Source organism: Mirounga angustirostris, unplaced genomic scaffold, assembly GCF_029215605.1.
Source record: "Mirounga angustirostris isolate CCGP_5_RB_7025 unplaced genomic scaffold, mMirAng1.0.hap1 SCAF_16, whole genome shotgun sequence".
Lineage (NCBI taxonomy): Eukaryota > Metazoa > Chordata > Mammalia > Carnivora > Phocidae > Mirounga > Mirounga angustirostris.
The window spans coordinates 7,282,961-7,291,313 of record NW_026991724.1 but is presented as its reverse complement, the minus strand read 5'-3'; the positions used below and the strand labels follow the sequence as shown (position 1 = coordinate 7,291,313).

Below are 8,353 nucleotides of genomic sequence, written 5' to 3'. Positions count from 1 at the left end.
TATTGCAGCAATGTCCACAATAGCCAAACTGTGGAAAGAGCCAAGATGTCCATCGACAAATGAATGGATAAAGAAGAGGTGGTATATATATACAATGGAATATTATGCAGCCATCAAAAGGAATGAGATCTTGCCATTTGCAACGACGTGGATGGAACTGGAGGGTATTATGTTGAGTGAAATAAGTCAAACAGAGAAAGACATGTATCATATGATCTCACTGATATGAGGAATTCTTAATCGCAGGAAACAAACTGAGTGTTGTTGGAGTGGGGGGTGGGGTGGGAGGGATGGGGGGACTGGGTGATAGACACTGGGGAGGGTATGTGCTCTGGTAAGCGCTGTGAATTGTGCAAGACTGTTGAATCTCAGATCTGTACCTCTGAAACAAATAATGCAATATATGTTAAGAAAAAAAAAAAGAAGAAGAAGGTAGCGGGAGGGGAAGAATGAAGCGGGGGAAATCGGAGGGGTAGACGAACCATGAGAGATGATGGACTCTGAAAAACAAACAGGGTTCTAGACGGGAAGGGGGTGGGAGGATGGGTTAGCCTGGTGGTGGGTATTGAGGAGGGCACATTCTGCATGGAGCACTGGGTGTTATGCACAAACAATGAATCATGGAACACTTCATCTAAAACTAATGATGTAATGTATGGGGATTAACATAAGAATAAAAAAAAAATGCTCATAACAGCATTATTCAAAATAGGCCCAAACTGGAAACAACCCAAACAGCCATCAAAAGTAGAGTGATAAATAGATTACGGTAGATTCATATAATGGGAAAAAATCTTCAGTGCAAATGCATAAATTCCACACACACCAAGAGAGATGAATCTCACAAACGTAATGCTAAGGAAGAGAAACCAGATACAAGAGTATATTCCATATGCTTTTTTAAAATTTTATTATGTTATGTTAATCACCATACATTACATCATTAGTTTTTGATGTAGTGTTCCATGATTCACTGTTTGCGTATAACACCCAGTGCTCCATTCAGTACGTGCCCTCTTTAATACCCACCACCAGGCTAATCCGTCCTCCCACCCCCCTCCCCTCTAGAACCCTTAGTTTGTTTCTCAGTGTCCATAGTCTCTCATGGTTCATCTCCCCCTCCGATATACCCCCCTTCATTTTTCCCTTCCTGCTATCATCATCCCCTCCTTCTTCTTCTTCTTCTTCTTCTTCTTCGACGTCGTCCTCGTCTTCGTCTTCTTCTTCTTTTTAACATATAATGTATTATTTGTTTCAGAGGTACAGGTCTGCGATTCAACAGTCTCACATAATTCACAGCGCTCACCATAGCACATACCCTCCCCAATGTCTATCAGCCAGCCACCCCATCCCTCCCAACCCCACCACTCCAGCAACCCTCAGTTTGTTTCCTGAGATTAAGAATTCCTCATATCAGTGAGATCATATGCTTCTAATTATAAGAAGAAGGCTAATAATCACAAAATTAATTTATGATAGATGATAGGGGAGCCTTTAACTTCAGAGAAAAGGGAGAGGATACAAATTTGTAGGGGGCTTGAGGAGGGGTTTCAGAGAGGCTAGTAACATCCCACTACCTTACCTGGGTGGTGGTGATGTGGGTCTTTTCATGTAGCAATAATTTATGGATTTGTGTATTTTTCAGCATATATGTCATATTTTGATTTAAAAAATCCTTTAAAAATAAATGTATACTATGGTCCTAATTTGGTTAAAGAAAGTGTGAGATCATATATCTGAGTGCATCAAAAAAGCAACCAATACAACTACATCAACATCTCAAGACATTGGATTATGACTGCTTTTCATTTTCTTCCTCTATACAATGTTCAAAATTCTCTGCAATGTTTAAAATATGAGAAGCCCCTAAGAATGGTAGCTACAAAGCAGATCTCCAAATTCCATCCCTAAAGTTGAAAGAAATAAGCAAGAAGTAAAATTAGCCAAGAATGGAAAGTGAGCATTGAAAATTTAGCTGATACTCCCAACTTGGAGGGCAGACACTGGAAGTGAGGGCAAGCCAAGGGGAGCCAGGGTTACCCCATCTAGAAGCCTTTCCCCCACCCCAATGAACAACAGCCTAAGTCCCAAGTCAGGACCCAAGTACATAGCAAAGGAATATTTACACCACAGAAAGTGGTAAATGCTACAAATCAGGACTTGATTCATTGTTTTGTTGATCATCTAGGCTTAAGAAAGTAATGGAGAGGGGCGCCTGGGTGGTTCAGTCAGTTAAGCTTCTGACTCTTGATCTCAGCTCAGGTTTTGATCTCAGGGTTGTGAGTTAAAGCCTCACGTTGGGTTCCCCTTAAATTTTTTTTTAAAAGAAAGTGATGGAGAACATGCGAATAATAATATAATGCAAATTAAAAATTAAATGTATGTTGTGTCTGTAGTCATAATCCCATAAAAAATTAAGGAAAAATTCTTCCAATAGTCATTGCTATTATCCAATTCAGCAAAGGATTCGCTCATATCAGACAAACATCCCTACATCTGTCTTTGGTTGTGTCACTTTCATCTTACTAGTAAACATAAAGGAAAGTATCAACCAACCAATTTTGGATTCACATCAGAACTACACTTGCTGGTCAGTAGCAACCATAGGTTGGCTATGGATACAAGAATCCGACACAAATCAACAAAAGCATCCTGTGAAAATCAGCAATGTGGACTTTACAGTGAGGAGTACGGTTTAGTTTATCATCATTTGTAAATTGTGTGCTATGCATCCTTTAAATCGGTCATACTGATAATAAACCTCCATATATGTCCCCAGAGAGCTGGTTGTTAAGCACTTACCAGCACACCACTGCCTAAAAACAAGTTTTTCTCTGTAAAAGGAGGTTACTAAGATAAACATGATTTGCAAATGTAACCCCAGCTGAAGAAGTCAAAGAGTTCGTGGGAGGGGGGCACTCAAGGAAAAATGTAAAGGTAAAGTGAAAATGTACCTCTTTCTAACTGGTGCTAAGGGAAGCCAACAACGAAGGTTTTGTGCCCTAGCAGAGGGAAACCGTGAGGTTAATTCATCTTTCGGGTTCTGCCACATGTAGAGAAAGAAAGTAAGAAATTTGAGAGCAAGAAGGTTAAAAGACCTTCTCTATAATTAGCTTAAGAGGTAAATTAAGGTGCATAGGTTCCCCAGGGGCTAAGACGGAAAACAGTGGGGTCCTCCAGCACCCCCCCTAATTCTCTGCAGCCCCTGCTATTCATCCAATACATTAGGCTCTTTCTCGCCTAATTACATTGCAACTTAATGTGCTAAACCTGATTTCCTTCGCATTTAAACAGTACTTTATAATTTTCAAATACAATTATATTAATTATCTCACTTGATTCTCATCACAGTTTTAGGAAGCAGGAATGGCTAAGGTTTAAAGAAAAACATTCCTAGGGAAAACTTAGTATTTTTGTGTGCTTAATCTAAAACCAGGCTCAAGAAAAACCCTCCTTTCAAATCACCTATAGTTCTGTGAGTGCACTCCTATCTGCTCCCTTAAAGATTTCAGCTTGGTTTTGTTTCTAAAGCACTTGCCCTTTATCATTCTTCCCGGGAAGGAAGACAAAACCACCTGATTACAATTAACTAAAGGGCAACCATTAATTTTTTAAGCCCTGTCCTCTGCCGTTATCAGGAAAACTTCTGTGAAGTAGACAGACAATATCTTTTTTAATCCTTGATCTTAATTTTGTTCCTTAGTGAAGAAACTTATACACAGTACGTGCTTAAGTAAATTAGGTAAGAGCGGTTTTCCCAGGCTGACCTGTTTGAGTTACATAACAAGCACCATATTGGAGGGAGACACATCATGAGTTATCCACCGCTATAAAATTCCCAAGCAGCCTCAGGAAGAAAGGGGATTCAGAGTCAGTTCCTTCTCAGACAGAAGGGTGGGGAGAGAGAGTACAAGGAGGGAAAAAAAGAAACGGATATTTATTGAATCCCTACTATATGTTCCAGAAACATTGACCGACTTCCTATAACCTGACCAGGTTGTCATGAGCCCCATTTTACAGATGAAAAAACTTAGCTCCAGAGAGGTTAACTGCTTGACCTAACAAATTAGTTAAAGACGTATCTGTGATTTCAAAGACCTTCCTCTGGGGCGCCTGGGTGGCTCAGTCGTTAAGCGTCTACCTTCGGCTCAGGTCATGATTCCAGGGTCCTGGGATCGAGTCCTGCATTGGACTCCCTGCTCGGCAGGAGGCCTGATTCTCCCTCTCCCACTCCCCTGCTTGTGTTCCCTCTCTCGCTGTGTCTCTCTCTGTCAAATAAATTTAAAAAAAAAAAAAAGACCTTCCTTTACCTCCAGACCAGTGTTTCTAAAAGTGCGGGTCCCAACTAGCAGCAGGGGGGTCATCTGGGAACTTGTTAGGGATACAGATTCTTAGGACCCACCTCAGACCTTCTGAATCAGAAACTACAAGGCTGGGGCCCAACAGTCTGTGGTTTAACGAGCCCTCCAGCTTATGCTGATACACACTAAAATTTGGGAACACCTGCTCCAGAGCAAAAGTCAACAAACATAAAGGGTCACACAGAAAATATTTTAGGCTCTGTGGGCCAGTCTGTGCCGTAACTACTCAGCACTGCTGTATTAATGCAAAAACAGCAACAGACAATACATAAGTAAATGAGTGTGGCTGTATTCCAATAAAAATTAAATTATGCACAATCTGAATTGTATATCATTTTCATATGTCATGAAATATCATTCTTTTGACTTTTTCTCAACCGTTAAAATGTATAAAAATCATTCTTATCCCAAGGGCTGTACAAAAATAGGTGGTGGGCTGAATCTGGCCTGTGGGCATTGGAGTGGCACCCTATGGAGAGGGTGGCTGGACTACGCTACTTAAGTGAGAACTCTCTAGTCAGGACCATGACACAAGAATAGGCAACTCTCACAGAAGGTAAAATGTTGCAAAGGCGAATTATAAAACTCTCTATGGTCCAACAGAGGCAGATAGCACATCGGATTGGGGTGATTAGGAAGGCTTCCGTGAAGAGGTGACAATCTGTGTGGGCTTTGTATGATGAGTAGGAGTTCAACAGGTAGAGACAGGGAAGATGGACTGAACCGAGGGGGTGGCTTGGACAAAGGGGTGAAGACTGATGTATGCAAGGCACCTACTCCAAAATGCTCACTTCCAAACAAAATATCACAATCCCTTGAACTAAATATGCTTTCCAGAAATTATAATATGTAAAAAGTGTTTCGATACTCTTGTGAGTGCCAATAAACTATGGCATCAGGAAAGGGACAAATTGCAGTAACTGACATAACAGCTTTACGTGTGAGAACCATTATCAGTGATATATTCTTCTCTCCCTCCAAGCCACGTGTTAGGGGGAGGGTGTCTTATTTCCCACAACAAATTATTTCTGGGTGCAAATATGTATGAGATTGTTGGTTGTATGGAAATGTTGACTGTATGAAATATGCTCCCAAGTATCATGCAATGCAAGAAATAGTTTTCTTGAGATAGTTTCTAGTTATACAAATTAGTTCCCTTGAGATTTGTTTTCCTAATTCTTTACATACCACCCAATTGAGTTGTTGGTTATTTTCAAACATGAGAGTTCCCTTTATGATCATAAATTAGTACAATTTCAGAAAGTGTTTTTTTTTTCAGGTTACACATTTTCATTAGATTTGCTTCAGTACCAGCTATTAAAAGGAAATACTATCCAGTCTGGTAACATTTCCTAGAATAAGAAAGAAGGCAAATTGTCAAGTTGGTAAGGAATAGTACCTTTCTCTCTGATAGATATCCAACTTCAGATAGCAGAGAGGTTAAGAGACCAGGTTCTGAAGTCAGACTCTCTGGGCCCAAATCCCCGGTCTACCACATAATGACCTATCTGACCTTGACAGATTACTCATCTCTCGGAGCCTCAGTTTCCCATAAAATGGGAAAAGTAACTGTAGTCGCTTCTGATTGTGTGTTTGCACAGCACATAAAATGATCTCAGTTAAGTTTTAGTGATCATTGCTAGTTCTGAGTGATCCTATTCCTCCAAAACTAAACAAATCTGCCTCTCTTTTTGTTGGTGCTAAAATGATATTCTCTTCATGCAGCCTACGATATGGCAGCAAGTTCAAGACAGGACTTAACAAGTAAGACTTTTCGTGACTCCTTTCTCCCTCCTCCCTCCACCACTTGGACCCTGAAGGGATCAGAAACCACTTACCAACCTGGGCAAGGTGAACGGCAGAGAAATGGGGGTGAAGCTCATGGCACAGCCTCTCCCACTACCAGCTTGCTACCAGCCGGGGGAGACCATGCCAGAAGCTTTACCGTTAGGGACGCCTGGAGTTTGGACCCTTACGTCGGATGGAACATACCCATTACTGCAATGAAAACCCTTTGGGACATAAAGTGGACAGGTATTTTGTATTATCTGAGGGTGCCCAGAGAAGCTATTGGGCCCGTCTCAGCTTCCACTAGGGGCAAGATAAGAATGTGTCCCATTTTGTGGGTAGGAGCGGGCAGAGGGGAGAAGGAGAGAAGTTGATTTTGATCATACTGCAAGAGGCCCATTACAACTGTAAGTGGACAGTCCATCTGTCTGTCTGCCATGGGTACAGGGGGACAGTGGAAATGACTCAGGCCTTTGAGACGCAGAGACCGGAAAGCTTCACCACCTGTTAACTCCGCCGAGGGTCAGTTTTCTCAGCTAAACACTGGCGCCAAGGATGAGTGGGGCCGCGAGGAGATGAGGGATGCAGAGTTCTTCCCACGGTGCCTGCCATCCTGCAGACTGAATAAACGACAGCTGTTCTTATCATGATCATTAGTACCATGTTCTCACTCCCATTCGGTGATCACTTGTGAAGCCGCTTTAATATTCACTAACAGCCATACCAATTTGCAGTCAGTGCTTTTATCTGTCAGATTACAATCCAGCAGAGCCTGCTGGTGTGGGTTTTTCCCCCAAGTAACACTGACATTGACATTCCTTCTCTCATTACCATTCTCCTCTCAACGGATTCATCGGCTGGGAACAACGAGTTCCCAAGCTGGTGTGAATGAAGATCGGGCTTGGCGAGAGGCAGGGAGAACCTGCCACCCCTCACCCCCGCCGGCGTCGCCCTCCCTCACACACCCCTGGTATCTGCTCCACCACGCCTGAAACTTCTCCTTAGCACGAATCATACTTTGTTGCAATTATCTCTTGAATTAATCACTTTCTCCGTCAACTCCTTTGGAACATGGGCTGGATCTTTCATCCCTGGATCTTTACTGTCTAGCTCCTAGGTTTCTTAAATGATTTAATGACATTATTTATTAAGACATGAGTATAAGCACCTTATTTAAAAAGCACACCAGCATACATACTGTGTATAAATCTAAGCTTGTACTTAAAGCTTTCCCAAAAGGCCACCATTCTAACTGGATGGTTCCTCACTGCCCAGCAGGAATCACAAAAGCCCTCTCTACCGCGGAAATATCATGTGGTGGCTAACATTCCATTAGGTAAAACAACTATAGGGTGCTCCCTAGGATGCCCTAAATAGTGCCCCCCAGTGGCCGGAAAGGGGCACCACCACAGCCCACCAGCCTCCTCTTGAAGAGACCTCTCTGAGAAGAGCCATCCCGGTGCCATTCTTCAGGGGGCAGAAAACAAAGATCCAAGAGCATGTCCACACAGCCAGTTGGCTCTCTTTTCCAGATCCGCCTCCAAATGAAGATTTTATAACTTTCTTGAATAGGACCTCCCCACATGGCCCATGTGAATTCACGGACTGAAGAGAGGGATCCAACTGCCCAAGAGCCTCCACATCCTTGAGAGAATCACAAACCACACAGAGTCATGTCACAGCCTGCCATGCCCCCTTGTCCCCAGGCGTGCCAGGACAAGAATGCTGTTTCCAAAGCAACGGTGACATCGTGCGTTACTAACGCTGCAGGCAGAGAGCCTTGGGTGCACACAGGCAAATGCACATAGTTACACACCAGTACACACACATGTCAGCAGGTGCACCTAGACACAAACCCAGACATGCATCCCCTGTATGTGGGAACATGCGAATCTTTTAAAAAGAAACAAATGTTGGGGCACCTGTGGCTCAGTCTGTTAAGCGTCTGCCTTTGACTCAGGTCATGATCGAGCCCTGCATCAGGCTCCTTGCTCAGTGGGAACTTGCTTCTCCCTCTCCCTCTGCAGCTCCCCCTTCTCGTGCTCTCTCTCTCTCTCTCAAATAAGTAAATAAAAACTTAAAAAAAAAGGGGGCGCCTGGGTGGCTCAGTTGTTAAGCGTCTGCCTTCGGCTCAGGTCGTGATCCCAGGACCTGGGATCGAGCCCCACATCAGGCTCCCTGCTCCGCGGGGAAGCCTGCTTCTC

At 43.1% G+C, this 8,353-nt stretch overlaps 1 long non-coding RNA gene across 1 annotated transcript in view; it reads right to left on the bottom strand.

The window, feature by feature from the left end:
* Nucleotides 1-5,585: 5,585 nt before the first annotated feature.
* The window catches only part of LOC135362778 (uncharacterized), a 39,306-nt gene continuing 36,538 nt past the window's right edge, over nt 5,586-8,353 (bottom strand). The window contains exon 3 of the long non-coding RNA XR_010407975.1: nt 5,586-6,769. This is a non-coding gene — a long non-coding RNA (uncharacterized LOC135362778). The remainder of the gene's footprint in view (nt 6,770-8,353) is intronic.